This window comes from Narcine bancroftii, chromosome 1 (assembly GCF_036971445.1).
Source record: "Narcine bancroftii isolate sNarBan1 chromosome 1, sNarBan1.hap1, whole genome shotgun sequence".
Classification (NCBI taxonomy): domain Eukaryota; kingdom Metazoa; phylum Chordata; class Chondrichthyes; order Torpediniformes; family Narcinidae; genus Narcine; species Narcine bancroftii.
The window spans coordinates 5172488-5190174 of NC_091469.1; the positions used below are offsets into that span (position 1 = coordinate 5172488).

General features: G+C 41.9%; 1 long non-coding RNA gene across 2 annotated transcripts in view; it reads left to right on the forward strand.

Annotated features, from left to right (window-relative positions):
• LOC138754792 (uncharacterized) overlaps positions 1–17687 on the forward strand; it is a 186578-nt gene that overhangs the window by 102457 nt on the left and 66434 nt on the right. Inside the window, exon 1 of one of the 2 annotated variants that reach the window (XR_011351932.1) lies at positions 13884–13984. The exons of the other annotated variant lie outside the window; for it this stretch is intronic. This is a non-coding gene — a long non-coding RNA (uncharacterized lncRNA). Of the gene's footprint in view, positions 1–13883; positions 13985–17687 lie in introns of those variants that run through there. 2 annotated transcript variants of the gene reach the window in all.

Consider the following 17687-nt stretch of genomic DNA (forward strand, 5'->3'; position numbering starts at 1 on the left):
AAATCTCTCCATTTCTGCATGTCTTTTTCTATATCTTCCCCAAAAGAGGATAATAATTTAGATTATACAGATTCTGTAGATTATTGTCAGTTGCTATTCCAAGATATTTTATTCCATCTGTCTTCCATTTAAATTAAATTGATACCTTTCACAATCTAAATGTGTCTAAGGCATTATCTTGCTTTTGTCCATATTTATTTTATAGTCAGATACCCTTCCGTATTTTTCTAATGTTCCTTGTAATTTTTCTAAAGATTTAACCAGGTCTGATGGGTACAATAGCACATCATTGGCAAATAGACTAATTTTGTGTTCTTCTTGTCCAACTTGGGAGCCTTTTATATCTGAACCCCTTCTTATTATCTCTGCTAGCAGTTCAATCACTAGTATAAAAAATGCTGGGGAGAGGGGCATCTCTGTCTACTTGATCTACTCAAGGGAAACACCACTGACATCTGTTAGGTCTGCTTTGTTCATGAATGAGTGAGACAAACACCAGGCTGAGTCGAAATCAGGGTTCTTTGTTCTTTATTACCGGATTGTAACACTTGCGACTAACAAAGTTAGTCGGAGAATGCATTCTCCCGTTATCAGCAAAATGGTGATTTTTTATACCCTTGGATATGTGCTTAGAACATCATCATATCATTACTTGTCCAATGACTAAAACTGTTGCTATCCTTTCCCTGCTAGCTTCCTGCCTCTCAATCCATCAATGTCTCTCTTATCTTGTAAGTACAAGGATGCATTCTGTTACTCCTTAGTACTGGGTGACTCCTTCTCCGGTCCCATCTCATGGTGTTTTACCTAACAGGAGTACAAGGACACCTCCCCTTCTTGTTACTGCCCTGTACAGGGTAACTCCCTACACATTCCCATCTCATGATGTTTTACCTTACACATCTGACTATTGGTTATAATTTAATCTTCTGGTTTATGATATAAAGTTTTTATCCAGTTTATGAATGTTTAGCCTATGACAAATTTTTCCAATGTTTTAAATAGAAAGGACCATTCCAAATGCTCGAATGTTTTTTCTGTGTCCATGGAGACTGTAAAACTTGGATTCTGTTCGAACTTTTCCATATGTATTATATTAAATAACCTTCCTAGACTATTTAAGAAATGTCTTCCTTTAACAAATACTACCTGGTCAGTTTTGGTGGATATTGTCCTAATCTATTAGGCAATGCTTTTGCTAGTATTTTATCAGCATTTAACAGAGAATTTGGTCTTTATGACAAAGTTTTTAATGGAAACCTTTTTTTGGTAGTACTGTAATAATAGCTTTTGAGAATGATTCTGGGAGGGTCTCTGTCTCTACTGCTTAGTCAGAACATCCATAAATAGGGGCATTAGTACTTTGAAAAGACTGTAAAACTTGGGTTGGAATCCATCCTCCCCTGGTGATTTATTAGCCTGTAGGGTACCCAGGGCTTTTTCAATTTCTTCTCATGTAAAGGGATGGTCTAGTTCTATCTTTTCTCTCTCTTCTAGTTTTGGAAGTTCAACATTTGACAGAAATTCTTCCATTTCATTCTCATCTGCTAGTAATTCTGATCTGTATAATTTTGTATAATGTTGCCTAAAGATGTCATTGATTTCCTTTTGTTATATGTTGGACTATCTGTCTCTCTTTTCATAGCATTTATTATTCTTGATGAATCCTCTGTTTTAACTTGTCAAGATAAGACTTTGTGTGCCTGTTCACCTAACTCAGAATATTCTTGTTTAGTTTTTAGAAATTTGAAGTTCTTAACCCTCTCCATTACTGAGCCCTCGATGAGGTCTGGGTCGTGTTTCACCTGTCTTCCTCCTGAAGTCCACGATCATCTCCTTGGTTTTGCTGATGTTGAACGCAAGGTTGTTGTCATTACACCATTCAACGAGCTGATCTATCTTCCTCCTATAAGCTTCCTCATTGCTGTTTGAGATTCTTCCGACAACTGTGGTGTCATCGGCAAACTTATAGATGGCATTGGAATTTTGCCTGGCCACACAGTTGTGGGTGTAGAACAGGTAGAGCAGTGGGCTAAGCACATTTCCTTGGGGTGCGCCTGTGTTGAAGATCAGTGAGGAGGAGATGTGGTTTCCAATCCATACTGACTGTGTCTTCTGATGAGAAAGTCAAGGATCCAGTTGCTGAGTGGGGTATAGAGGCCTAGAGTTTGTAACTTCTTGACCAGTACTTAGGGAATAATGGTATTGAAGGCCGAGCTGTAGTCAATGAAGAGCAGCCATATGTATAAACTGCTGTTTAGCTATCTAATTTGGATTTTTCTGAGGAAATGCCTCTATTTCCCATTGTAACTGTTAGAAGGCTTTGAACCTCTGTGGAAACGTGAATGAACACAAAAACAATGAACTTCCTAAGAGATGATCACTTTCCTGATTTATTTCATTATTTCCCAATTGACTTTCATTCTGAATATGGATTTCTTGTGAAGTGTCAATACTCTGTAGCTTCCCAGCTGATGTTCTGGGGAATCTTCGCACCAAAACCTGCATCACTTTTAACAAGCGTTCCATTTTGAAAGGAGAAATAGGTGTGAGGGTAAGAAGTAAATTAAAGGCAAAGTTTGAGGAACTTAAAAGCATTTAATTGTTTTTAAATGTTATCTCATGATTTTTTTTTCAAAAATTATTTTTAGTCATTTTTTTACTTCTTTGAAGGGTGTGACCGACCTTTTAAATGTTGGTTTTGTGAATAATAGGGCATTCAAATATTCAAATTATTTGACAGCTTTAACAATAGGTTCATGGTTTAATTGGTTGTCAAAGCACAGCAATATAGCTGACACTCTTTTAGAGAGATACTCTGTTCTAGTTTTTATTAAGAACATAAAACAGATGGTACAATGTCACAGCAGGGATAGTAAAGCAAACATGAGAAATTAATTTGGTGAATCAATGTCCCCATCTCAGAATACCTGAGAGATCTTCAACCCACAATCAATTGGTCCCTTTTCCTGATAGTAGACCAAAACGATGAAAGACATTGGTCAGTCCCCATCTTTGTGCAGTTACAATGGTCAGAAATCATCAAATCTGAGATCAGTAGATGAGGACCAAAAATAGGCAAAGTGAAGGAAACAATACAAAGGACTGAATAGCTTCCCCATGTTTTTATTTTCCCAAGAACACATTCGGATTGCTCTCAGTCCTAAAGTAAGATTTTTTGTCTGCTTATTTTGAATGGTGAGAATGTAAATTTTCCAAATTTGATATCTAAAAGATAGTGATTTGATTTTGCAAATTGTAACAAAATCTTTTGTTTTGTTAATCTGATTATGGCATAGTTGGTTTTACTCTGCTTTTAAATGTAAATTTAGGCATACAGCACAGTGACAGAATGTGGTAAACCACTGTAAAAATGGTTGACTGAGCCTGAGGCTCTTCTCACCGACCCCTGAATAAAAGCGCCTGTGCCACAGCTCCCTCCTCAGTCCAGGACAGTCGACCAGCATGGATGTGCCTCCATTCTGTTGTAGTTTCTCTACAACTTCTAGTCTTTGAAGTAATTGATGGTGCATCAATTTTATTCTCGACAGTTTTTTTTTGCTAATGGAGCAGATTCTGAAGCCAGAAAAGCTGGACCTCAACCCAAAATCGCCTGACACATCCAACAGCTTTGAACTCTGCATTGCTTCGAAGCATTCCAGCAGGCCTCCTCTACTATAGTTCGATCAGAGGATGACAGGCTACAAGTACTGTATTCCCCGGCTGGGCCCCTGGTATACTTGATGATCAGGGACGCCAAGTCGTACCCAAAGGCAATGGACATACTGGAAAGCCAGTACTGGAGGAAGGTAAATGAGATCTACACTAGGCACCACCTGGCTACCCGAAAACAGCAACCTGGAGAATTGAGCGCCGAGTATCTTTGGGCCTTGCGAACTCTCGGACAGGCCTGTGACTGCAAGGCCGTGATGACTGCGGTGAATATGGAGGACTTGATCAGAGATGCCCTATGCCGCAGGCATAAGATCCAGCTACATCTGGAAGAGACTGTTGGAGCAGGGTGAACTCAACTTGGGTGTATACTCAGCTGACAATGCAGCCACCTCGTGGTTACCGTGGGCACCATCATCTTGGGAAGTGGGAGGACCACAAGCCTTCAGAATACCACTATGTCCTGCCAGTGACCTGGCTGTGGTACTCCGCAAGCACCCAAAGTGCTACTTCTGCGGCCTGCACAAACACTTGAGGAATTGCTGCCTGGCGAAAGACACAGTGGGAAGAAAGGATATTATGCAAAGGTGTGTACATTCGAGTTGCTATCTTAGACGCCGCCATCTTCCTAACCCAGCAGCACTTGAAACTGAATGCCCAAACACTCCACTGGCCTCCATCATGCTAGATCAGCTCATCAAATCAATGATGGACATTGGGGTAGACGGTCACGAGACAAGCTGTCGGTTCGGCAGTGGGAGCATGGAGAGCTTCAACCACCCTGATACAGTGCAGCACTACTCCCTCGTGGTAAGGCCAGTAAATCACAGAGTCTCTTTGGCCTCGAAGTTCCAGATGGCAGATGTCTGCGGCTATTGCGTAGTGACTCTGATTGTACGGGACACAGACTACAAAGACTCCCCGTGATGCCACAGCTTTATGCTGCCATGCTGCTAGGGCTGGACTTTCAATGCCACCTTAAAAGTGTCACGATGGAGTATGATGGGCCCCATCCCCCTTCTTTTACTGTCTGTAACCAGCAGTTTCTAAACCTCCCACTGTGCTTCACCCACAGACCCACTCTCCCTCCACCAGCCTCTCCTCCCATATCTTCCAGCCAGATTTACCACCATGCACAACCTGCGGCCTTTCCACGCTCAAGATCGCCCCTTCATCGCTCTTCACAAACCTCACCCCTGACTGTAAACCCATTGCTACCAAAAGTAGGCAATAGAATACCAAGGACAGGGTTTTTATTAGGTCGGAGATATGGCGGCTGCTGAATGAAGGGATCATTGAATCCAGCACCAGCCCCTGGAGAGCCCAAGTGGTGGTAGTAAAGAATGGAGCAAAACACAGAATGGTTATCAACTACAATCAGACCAATAATATATGTAGTTGGACTCATACCCTCTTCCCCACATATCTGACGTGGTAAATCAAATCGCTCAATATCGGGTATATTCCACTATTGATTTAAAGTCGGCATACCACCAGCTCCCTATCTGCCTGAAGGGCTGCCAATACACTGCCTTTGAGGCAGATGGCTGCCTCTACAATTTCCTGAGGGTTCCCTTCGGCATCACCAGCGGGAGATGGACCGCATGGTAGACCAGTATATGCTGCAAGTCAAACATTCCCGTATCTGGACATCGTCACCATTTGCAGCCATGATCATGATACTAATCTCCAAAATTTCTCCAGAATGCCAAATTCCTTAACCTTACATACGATAAGGATAAATGTGTGCTTCGCACAACTCAACTCTGTATGTTTGGTTGCATCATAGAGAATGGAATCATTGACCCAGATCTGGACAGCATGTGCTCTCTTTGAAACTCCCCCACAGCCTCAAGGCTCTGAAAAGTTGCCTGGGCTTCTTCTCCTACTATGTCCAATGGGTCCCAAATTATACGTCAAATCCACGTCTTTTCCCCTGTCGTTAGAGGCCCATGTGACCTTCGGCTGCATCAAGGTGGACATTGCCAAGATGAATCCCCCTGTTCCAGGCAGAGAGCAATGCATCTGACTTCACCCGTAGCCTTTTTTTCAGGTAACCTTCAGGGCCCCGAAATTCAACACTCCTCTTTCGAGAAGGAGGCCCAGGCCATTATCGAGACGTTACCTCGCTGATAAATGATTGACCTTGTTAACTGATCAATGTGCAGTTCCCTTCCTGTTCAACAATCAGCGGCAAAATAAGTTAAAAACAAGAAGATATTGAGGTGGAGAATCAAACTTTCCACCTACAATTATGATATCGTGTATTGGCCCAGGAAACTCAGTGATCCTCCAGTTGCCCTATCCCATGGAATGTGCCAATGCACAAATAAACTGGTTATGAGCCATCCACAACTACCTCTGCCACTCTGGGGTTACCAGATTCTTCCACTTTATCAAAGCCTGAAACCTACCTTACTCCATTGAGGAGATTAGGACCATGACCAGAAATTACCAGGTCTGTGCGGAGTGCAAACCACACTTCTGTCACCAGACAGAGTGCATCTGATTGATGGCAACATACAGGTGTCCCAGACAAACAAAGATCTAACACCTGCACCGCAGCCAGAACGATGATGGTTGCAGCGGCAGACCAGACCACCCAAGAGACTCAACTTGTAAGAACATTTAATTCACTTCACCCTGCCAGACTCTTTTTAAAAATAAGGGGTGAATGTGGTCAACCACTGTATATATGATTGGATGTGTTAGGACACACCCATTGCTGACTATGCGTGAGGCTTCTCCCACTAACCCCTGAATAAAAATGACTGTCCCACGGCCCCCTCCTCAGTCCAGGACAGCCGACCAGTATGGATGTGCCTCCATTCTGTTGTGAATAAAAGTCTATCAGTTTCTCTACAACTTCTAGTCTTTGAAGTTATTGATGGTGCATCACAGACCATTTCAGACCATGAGTCTGTACTGCCCAATTATACCTAATTAACATCCCCGGTACATTTCAAATGGTGGGGGGAAACCGGAGCCCCCAGGGAAAACCATGCAGACACGGGGAGAACATACAAACTCCTTAGAGACAGCACCGGATTTTAATTCCAGACCTGATCACTGGCTCTGAAACAGCGTTGTGCCTACTATGCCGTCCCTTTTGGGTGGTCTATTAGAACATTTTCAAACGTAAATTGGATATCAAGAGGGCACGATATTTGCAAATCTTTCTTGTTCAAAAAAACAGGAGAGAGAGAAAACATGCTGGTGGGGAATGTTCTAGATGCCATCACTTGGGATGAAATTAATCGTTACTCAAATGAGCATGCACTTGTTAAATATAAATTGTGTCAGGGACTTGATTAAGTTTTTGAAACAGACAATAGAGGGTGACTGCCGAAGTGCTATAATGTTGCATATATTACTGTCATTACTAAATCCAATGACATAGTAGCCACAAGTAATTTGAGGTGAGAATTTATCCATGTTTATGTTGGTATGCCAATATAATATACTGACATTGGCACAATGCCCAGAGCCTGCTTCCAGACTATGTTTCTCCTAAAGAACACCTCCTTATGTTACCCATTATTCTATGGGTGAGGATGGTTGTGAATGGAGGTGGAGGTGGAATTGTGAAACTATAAGCATTTGGCTCTCCAACAATTTGTAACTGCTCATGAGTTCAGTCCTCAAGCACCCATTCCTGGTAAATAAAAATCAAAATGCATCTGCTGGACATTTGAAATAGAAACATAAATTACTGAAAGATTAGGGAGCATTTGTGAATAGAGGAACAGTTAAAGTTTCATATCAAAGAATTTTTGCCAGAAATGGGAAAAAGGAAAACAAGTTTGTTTTAAATTGCAGAGATGGCAGGATGCATAGGGTGAGATGAGGTTTATCATTGGTATAATCTAGTTCATAGGTTAATGAGATGCTGGAGGGAGAATCAGGGCTGGCAAGCAACAAAATTGAACCAATATTACAAAGAGTGACTTGTGGCAGAACTAGTTAATTCTGATACAAATAGGAAAATCAAGTTGCCTGACATTGAATTTAATAAAAACCAGAAATGCTGGAGGAACTCAGCAGGTCTTGCAGTTTCCATAGGAGCTAAAGATATTTTACAGACATTTCGGGCCTGAGCCTTTCCTCAAGGAAGGCATGCCTCCCAGTATAGTCTCACAAAGTTTCATAATTCCCAGTTTAATCCCCACAAAGTGATGGATTTAGAATCAAGTCCATAAGGCTGCATTCTAAAAAGCAGAAGACCATAGGCAGGTCTCCCCCTGTGGATAGCATTAACATTGCCTAAGTATCTGGCAGACATCTTTCATAGGAGATGGCAGGTTACAGATGTCTGCAGGTGAGGCAGCTTGTCAAGAGGAAGAAGGAAGCAGGAAACAGAAAGGCTCATGATGGTAGCCAGGAAGGAGCTTAAGAAAGGACTTGGGAGAGCTCGAAGGAGGCATAAAAAGGCCTTGGCATGTAGAATTAATAAAAACCCCAAGGCATTCTATGTGGATGTGAAGAACAGAGGATGATGAGAATTAAGGTAGGGCTGCTGAAGGATAAAGGAGGAAACATGTGCCTGGAGGCGGAGGAGGTTGGGGAGTCCTAAATGAGTACTTTGCTTCAGTATTCACAAGAGAAAAGGACCTTAATCATGGTGAGGTCAGATCAGAACAGGCTTGTGTACTGGACAATGTGGAGATTAAGGAAGAGGAAATGTTGGATCTTCTTAAAAATATCAAGATTGATGTCCCCAGGGCTGGATGTGATATATCCAAGGTTGTTGTGGAAATTGAGGGAAGAGATAGCTGGATCTTTGAGTCCTCTTTGACCACAGGGGAGGTGCTGGAGGATTGGAGAATGGCAAAGGTAGTCCCCTTGATTGAAGAAGGTAATAGGAAGAATCCTAGAAATTATAGACCAGCTCAAGGATAGTCAGCATGGCTTTGTGAAGTGAAGGTCATGCCTCTTGAGCCTAATTGAGTTTTTTGAGGAGTTTACAAAAGTAATTGATGAGGGTAGGGCAATAGATGTGGTCTACTTGGATTTTAGTGAGGCATTTGACAAGGTCCCCCATAAGAAACTTGTTCAGAAAGACATGAGGCATGGGATCCATGGAACTTTGGCTGTGTGGATAAAAAAATGGCTTGGAGATAGAAAGCAGAGAGTAGTAGAGGAAGAAAATATTCTGCCTGGAGGTCACTATCTAGTGGAGTCCAGCAAGGATCTGTTCAGGGACCCCTGCTCTTTGTGATTTTTATAAATGACCTGGATGAAGAGGCAGAAGGAAGGGTCAGTAAATTTTCAGATGATATGAAAGTTGGAGGAGTTGTGGATGGAGCTGAAGGTTGTCAAAAGTTACAAGAGGATATAGACAGGATGCAGAGTTGGGTGGAGAAGTGGCAGAGGGACCTTGGGGTCCAAATCCATTCATTCCTCAAGGTCACCACCCAGGTTGATAGGATAGTTAAGAAGGCCTATGGGATGCTGGGCTTCATTAATAGGGGGATTGAGTTCAAGAGTAGAGAGGCCATGTTGCAACTCTACAAATCACTGGTAAGTTCACATTTAGAGTAGAATTCAGTTCTGGTCATCTCATTATAGGAAGCATGTGGAAACGAAGGAGAGGGTGCAGAGGAGATTTACCAGAATGTTGTCTGGATTTGAAAATAAGTATTATAAGGTAAGGTTAGCAGAGCTGGGACTTTTATCTTTGGAGCATACAGTGAGAAGAGACTTAATAAAGGTCTACAAGATAAAAAGATTCCATTATTGTCACATAATACTATATTTAGAATGTAACATACAGCACATGAAATTCTTTAACATTTGCCGACCAAAAGGCAGACAGAGAGTTGCCACTTTGTCCAGTGCCCCTCACAGAAACCTACAGCTCCTAGTGTTCCTAGGCGGTCTCCCCTCCAAGTACTGACCTGACCTGTGCCTTCTTAGCTTCTGAGATCCAGACAATCTCAGGTGTATTTAGGCTATTAGGTGCTGTAGATTATGAGAGGAATAGATAGGGTGGATAGGCAGCGCCTGTTTCCCAGGGCAGGAATAGAAAACACCAGAGGACATGTGTACAAAGTGAAATTTAGGGGAGATATCAGGGATAAGTGTTTTTACACAGAGAGTTGTGGGTGCCTGGAATCCATTGCCGGGGATGATGATGGAGGCTGAAACATTTGGGGCACTTAAGAGACTCTTAGACAAATGGATGAAAGAAAAATAGAGGGTTACAAGGTTGGGAGGCTTTCGTTTTCTTAAAAGGAATGTATGGGTCAGCACAACATCGAGGGCCTCAGGACCTGTACTGTGCTGTCGTGTTCTATATTGTACCCCTCAATGTTAATCAAACCATTTATATGAAATGCCTTAGTTATTACAATTTTCAGTTTGAGTTCAGTGCAACAACAATCTACCCAGTAGTGTGAAGTACAAAAATCTGCAGACACTGTGATTGTAATAAAAACATAGATTTTTTTGGAGGAACTCAGCAGGTTACACAGCGTCCGTGGGAGGTAAAGATACATAACCAATGTATCAGGCCTGAACCCTTCTTCAGTCCATCCAGTGGACCTGGTTTACCTTCTCATAGTCTCTGCAGCAGTTTAGACTTGAAAATACATGGTTAATAAATGCCTCCAAACTCACCACTAGACACCTTCCCACCTGTGGTTGCCACATTGGCTTCATCATTCACTACAAAAATGAAGTGGCACCAAGTTATCCTTGATCTCAAGAGCCTAAGAAGAAGAATGATATTTGGAAAGTTTGACTGGCTCCCCTTGCAATGTCTTGCATGGAAAGATTGTTCAACTTCCCCTAGCATTACATTGTATGCTGAGTCATGAAGTGGTGTAATTAGTATCCGTTGTAAAAGAATGACTGTAGCTTGAAAGCTGGAGCCTCATTAAGCACAGTATCATGTAATCAAATACTCAGGTTTCCACTGTCCCATATTGTAAGGGACTTCCCATAACTGAAAGGAAAGTTTACTGTCTTATTAATAGTGATCTTTATGCCAGTTATCTCATGAAACCAATAGAGGCCGTGAACCAGGAATCATCCACTAATCATCAACTTTTTAAACAGCCACTAATTTAGAAGGAGCAAATTTGAACAACACCTCACATTTTATTTTGATGGAGGAGCACTGTGGAGGCTGCAACTGAAGATTTGGGTAGAGAAATATCACATCAAGAGATTAGCAGGTGTTCAGAGGGAAGGAGACAGGATGTTTTCTAAGCCTCCTTGAAGAAGCTTAATGATTCCATCAACTCATGGAGATTCCTTGATCATGATTATTTAAAATGGAAGACAAGCATTCTGGATGACATTGAGAACCACAGGTCTGTTCTTTGAGAACACTCTAATGCTCAGCATAAAGAAGGAATCCTCATCTTCACAGCTCAGTGAGATTTGCATATAATTTTCTTTCTTATTAGTGCTCTCTATGGATTCTGTCATAATCGCCAGGGCAACTGTACATTTGGTTGTGGGATAGAATCCGCTACAATTAAAACCATCCCCACTTTTTTCTTCATATTTCCCCTGAAAATGTTACAGCTTCAGCACATATTCTATGGTTCCGATAAATAATATGTAAAACATTACCTATAATAGTTGTAATATCAATTTCCCTTATAGTAATAATGGATGTGAATGTTTTAGCTTTCTCTCACACAAACCACTCATTGTTTTCAACTTTTGAAATAGTTATCTTTATTCTTTTTCCTTGCATTTTAATTTTTTTTTCTTTTATGAGTTTATTATATAAGTACAATGTACAGATATAATGAAATTCTTGCTTTCTGCAGTGATATGGTACATAAAACACACGAACACAAATTAAATTAACACAATGTGCCATGAGAGAAAACAAAATAGTAAATATAACAGAATTGGTACAAACAATGTGTTGTTTCAGTGGTGCAATAGATGTTTGGTGGTCCTAGCATAATGCTATAGTTGGAGTAATGTTATGATGTAGTGTGGGTTGCGGAGGGTCATGTGGCCTCTCTGCCTGGAAGCTGATTGGAATGTGGATTGCAGAGAGTTATGTGACCTCTCAGGCTAGAGCCTAGTCAGAAGTTACCTCATCTGCCAATCAAGAGTTAGATCTATCTACTGATACATGATTGGCCCTGGAAAGTGACGTGTGATTGGTCCTCCAGGCACCAATCAATGGTTAGATCTGCTTACAGGTGTGGCTGACGCACGATTGGTCCTTCCAGGGCATGTGCACAGGTCCTACATTGAAAAAGCAGCACATGCAATCTCTTTCCCCTTTTCTCTTTGTTGCTGCCTTCAAACCATCCCTCAAGTGCAGACTGCAACAGCTCTAGAAGGCTAAATGCAATGGGCCTGTCCAGGATCCAGAGCCATGGGGTCAACTCTAGAAACCAGGTTTATGTATATGTATTCATTTATTTGTTACCTGGTATACAGTGCCTGTGGGTGGTGGGTGCTGAACAACTTAAACAGTCAGAGAATACCACTCACTCACCACACATGAGAGTCAGTGAACAAATCCAATGAGCCAGGCACCAGTCCTTTGAACACAATACTCCATGGGGAGGCTGGGGGGTATGCTGACAGGCCATCAGTGGGTTTGTGTGTAATATATATCCACGGGGTACTCGCCTGTGAATGGATTGGCATGGTGTGGTAACTTCCAAGGGCTGGAATGTTGCGTGGATTATGGAGGGTCATGTGTCCTCTCTGGCTGGAGCCTAGTCAGAAGTTACCTTACCTGCTAATCAAAGGCTAGATCTGCCTACCTGTGAGGCTGATGCTTGATTGGCTCCAGCTGCTGATATATGGTTGGTCCTCCAGGTGCCAATCAAAGATTGGATCTGCCCACAGATGAGGCTGATGCATGTTGTCAGATCCTACATTGAAAAACATGAGCAGTGCAGTTTCTCTCCCTCTCTCTTTGTTTGCTGTTGACATCAAACTATCCCTGAAGGCCAGGCTGGAGGCAGCTCCAGAGGGCCAACTGAAAAGGGCCAGTCCTAGATTCCAAGCCGTTCTTGATGCAGGATGCCAGTTTTATATGTACTTGTTAGTTGTGACCAATGCTGAGCTCCAGGCTGCAGGCAGCTCTGGAGGGTTGACTGCAATGGGCCCATCCCAGATCCTGAGCCATGGTCGATGTTTATGTGTATATACTCACTTCTTTGTTACATAGTATACAGTGCCTCTGGGTGGTGGGTGCTGAACAAGTTAAACTCTTGTTTCTCAGTATACCATGCCTGTGTGCTGTGTACATTAGTCTGTGAGTGTGTGCCCTTTTTGTGAATTACCCTGTGTGTAAATGAGGACCACAATTCATTCATAATATGTGTCCAGCCTTGATTCTCTTTGAACTCGTCGAACCTATTCTGAACATAACATATGGTTAAGGTAGTATGGGGAAGTTGAAGAGCCTGATGGCTGTTCAAAAAAAAAGTTCTTGAACTGAGAAGCTTCTGCCAGGTCAGTGTTATTTAAATTCCTCAATTCCTGTGGTCTTTAGATAATATTTTATAATCATTTCAGAGATGTCCAGCATTATTACAACCTTACTATCTACTCTCAAACGTAAACCTCCTTCTTCCATGTTAGTTTAAAACCTGTTGTTGTACTCCACTCATTGTCTCTCTAAGGACATTTGTGCTTCTTTTATGCAGATAAAGGCTATCAGCTTAGTTGCAGGGCACATTTCAGTTTCCGAAATATATGCCTCTTGTATTCCACTCTTGTAATCATGTGTGATCTACCTAATTTTACTTACCCTTGCCTTGCTAATATGCAGAACAAAAAACAATCCAACAATTAGCACTCTTGTTTTGTGAGCTAGCGGTTTACTCATGGAGCACAACAGTAACTACATTTCAAAGGACTTCACTGGCTATAAAAGACTATGAGGTTGTGAAAGGTGATGAATAAATGCAGCTTTTTTTCTTTCACCTCTCATTCTTTCTTTTACTGAATCTAAATGTATGCACTCTATATCCAAATTAAAAGCTTAGACTGATTCTAGAGCAAATATATTTACCAATACTAGAATATAGTATTAATCTGATATTCGGGTTTCATTGGGCCATATTCACAATATGTTCCAAAATGAAACTGTTCCATAATCAAGTGTACGATAAATGCACTCAAATAACGGATTGCAATTGCATAAGAAAACGTTTTTTTTAACCAGGAAATCATCTCACCTCTTCTTAATTTTCCTCCATTTCATGTGTAGTCTTGAAGTGGGATCATCTAAAGAGTTCTGCAGCACCTTCCTCAAATCTTCGTTCTTCAGTCATTGTAACCATTTGGTCCTTTCACCCCAGAGTCAAGTGTTATTCAGGTAAAATCACCTCATTCCTCTGAAACCAGATAGTGGCCTTCATGTCTCTATTATTGTGGGAAGGAGGCTGGCATTGAAAGGGCTTCTTAAAAGTTAAATCTAATTTAGCTGTACAGTAAAGGACAAAAATTTGGTAAATTATTTTGATGCACAAGAATTTACTGAAAGTATCTGCAGAAGAAGGTTAATTGAATGTAAACTATGTATTAAGGTTTCAGTTTTCTTCAGGCTGACTTCCAGGCCAAACATTTTGGCAGTTTCCGCAAAGCAGGACGTCAAGCGCTGAAGAGCTGGCTCTGAATGGGCAACTAAAGCGGCATCATCTGCAAAGAGTAGTTCACGGACAAGTTTCTCTTGTGTCTTGGTGTGAGCTTGCAGGCGCCTCAGATTGAAGAGACTGCCATCCGTGCGGTACCGGATGTAAACAGCGTCTTCATTGTTGGGGTCTTTCATGGCTTGGTTCAGCATCATGCTGAAGAAGATTGAAAAGAGGGTTGGTGCGAGAACACAGCCTTGCTTCACGCCATTGTTAATGGAGAAAGGTTCAGAGAGCTCATTGCTGTATCTGACCCGACCTTGTTGGTTTTCGTGCAGTTGGATAATCATGTTGAGGAACTTTGGGGGACATCCGAAGAAAACTGAGGTCCTCCATCAGCCAGCTCCCCACCATGACTACCAGCCCCCCCACATCTCCATCGGGCACATAAAACTCAAAACGGTTAACCAGTTTACCTATCTCGGCTGCACCATTTCATCAGATGCAAGGATCGACAATGAGATAGACAACAGACTCGCCAAGGCAAATAGCGCCTTTGGAAGACTACACAAAAGAGTCTGCAAAAACAACCAACTGAAAAACCTCACAAAGATAAGCGTATACAGAGCCGTTGTCATACCCACACTCCTGTTCGGCTCCGAATCATGGGTCCTCTACCGGCACCACCTACGGCTCCTAGAACGCTTCCACCAGCGTTGTCTCCGCTCCATCCTCAACATCCATTGGAGCGCTTACACCCCTAACGTCGAAGTACTCGAGATGGCAGAGGTCGACAGCATCGAGTCCACGCTGCTGAAGATCCAGCTGCGCTGGATGGGTCACGTCTCCAGAATGGAGGACCATCGCCTTCCCAAGATCGTATTATATGGCGAGCTCTCCACTGGCCACCGTGACAGAGGTGCACCAAAGAAAAGGTACAAGGACTGCCTAAAGAAATCTCTTGGTGCCTGCCACATTGACCACCGCCAGTGGGCTGATAACGCCTCAAACCGTGCATCTTGGCGCCTCACAGTTTGGCGGGCAGCAACCTCCTTTGAAGAAGACCGCAGAGCCCACCTCACTGACAAAAGGCAAAGGAGGAAAAACCCAACACCCAACCCCAACCAACCAATTTTCCCTTGCAACCGCTGCAATCGTGTCTGCCTGTCCCGCATCGGACTTGTCAGCCACAAACGAGCCTGCAGCTGACGTGGACTTTTTACCCCCTCCATAAATCTTCGTCCGCGAAGCCAAGCCAAAGAAGAAGATGTATTAAGGTGCTTAGAACAATTTAATAGAAGAAGCAATATTTAAAAATCTGAAGATGATCTTTGACCAATAACACATTCATCTGTTATAGCTATTTTCCCTGGTTACTTAAATATTTCTAATCTTAAATTGAAAACAGCTGGCTATTGTACTGAAATATATACAAATATGTTATACTTTTAATCAACAGCATTACCACATATTAATGGGCAATTCATATCACTTAGGCCCTTGCTCTTTGAAAATTGACTGTCATGTTTGCCTATTTTGAAACAGAAAAGTGCTACAAGTTCCTTTGTAAAGACATTGCTTTTTGTTGGAAAAATTTGTGTGTTTTCTGGAGTATCTGTAATGGTGCACCATAGTTCATCATTTGAGAGTGGACTGAGTGACAGCCAGCAGTGATGTGATGAAGCCTTCTACTCTACATAAAGGGTATTGGCCCTCTGTTTCTTTGTTTGTGCAATGCAAATGTATTGGTAAATGTACAAACAGAAGTATATGTAGGGAACATTTTGGGTCCAGTGATCATAATGCCATTAGCTCCAAGTTAATTATGGCGAAGGATAAGTCTGGGCCTCGGGTTGAGATTCTAAATTGGAGGAAGACGAATTTTGAGGAAATGAGAAAGAATCTAGAATGTGTGGATTGGGATAAATTGTTTTCAGGCAAGGACGTGTGGGAGGACCTTCAAATGTGAAATTTTGAGAGTACAGAGATTGTATGTTCCTGTTAAGATCAAAAGCAAAATTAGCAAGCATAGGGAACCGATGGATATTGGGGATCTCGTTCGAAAGAAGAGAGAAGTGTATAGCAGGAAACATGAGCAAATGAGGTACTTGAGGAGTATAAAAAATGCAAGAAAAACCTCAAGAAAGAAATCAGGAAGGATAAAAGAAGACATGAGGTTGCTTTGGCAGACAATGAGAAGGAAAATCCTAAGGGTTTCTACGGGTATATTAAGATAGTAATTGACAAAATTGGTCCCTTTGAAGATCAAAGTGGTCAGCTTTGTATGGAACCAAAAGAAGTGGGAGAGATCGTAAATGATTTTTTTTTGTCAGTAGTCACTCAGGAAATGGGCACAGATTCGTGGGAAGTAAGGAAAACAAACAGTGAGGTCATGGAACCTATTGCAAATTAAAGGGGAGGAGGTGGTTGCTGGTAAATGGTAGGGTACTGAGGAATGAGGTAGAATAGAGGGATCTGGGTATACAGATATATAATTCCCTATAAGAAGCATCACAGATGGATAGGGTTGTAAATAGAGCTTTTTAGCATATTGAGCTTCATAAATCAAAGAGTACAGAGAAGATTTATGAGGATGTTGCCAGGACTTCAGGAACAAAGTTCCAGGGAAAAGTTAAACAGTTAAGGCTTAATTCTCTGGAGCGAAGAAGAATGAGGGGAGATTTGATAGAGGTATTTAAAATTACGAGGGGAATAGAGTAGCTGAGGCTAGATGAGAAAAAAAACCCAGAGGACATGGGTTAAGGGTGAAAGGGGAAACATTTAGGGGGAACATGAGAGGGAACCTCTTAATACAGAGAGTAGTGGGAAGGTGGAATGAGCTGCCAGCTGAAGTGATGAATGCAGGTTCAATTTTGACATTTAAGAGGAATTTGGAAAGGTGCATGGATGGGAGAGGTAAGGAGGGCTATGGACGGTGCAGGTCTCGGTGGGGACTAGGCCAAAAAATGGTTTGGCACAGACTAGAAATGCTGAAGGGGCCTGTTTCTGTGCTGAAATGTCCTATGGTTCTAAAATAGTTGAGATGGTGTTTTGTCTGCTTGTGGTTCAGAAACTTGTAGCGCAATAAAGGAGAAAAACTGGATTTTAACATGGGTAATAATTTTGTTCACTATGCATATTTTCAGTTCTTTTCCATTTTGAATTAAATTAAAATTTTGTATAAGGGTTTTAGTAATCCATGATGAAAATAATATTAAAGCTGGAATTGAAAACATGTACAATAAAAGAGGCAACATATGATATGTAAATGATCTTAAGTGTAAAGTAACCAGAAAAGCTGGCAGTGTGTTTATTTAGCTGCACCAACAACCTTCGAATGTGACTGTAGGTGGCTCCTATTTAGTGTGTCAGTGATAGGTTTGAATTGCAAGTGAGATGAGCTGGTGTAACTGTGCACGATAGAAGCGTGCTAGTATTTCAGCAACA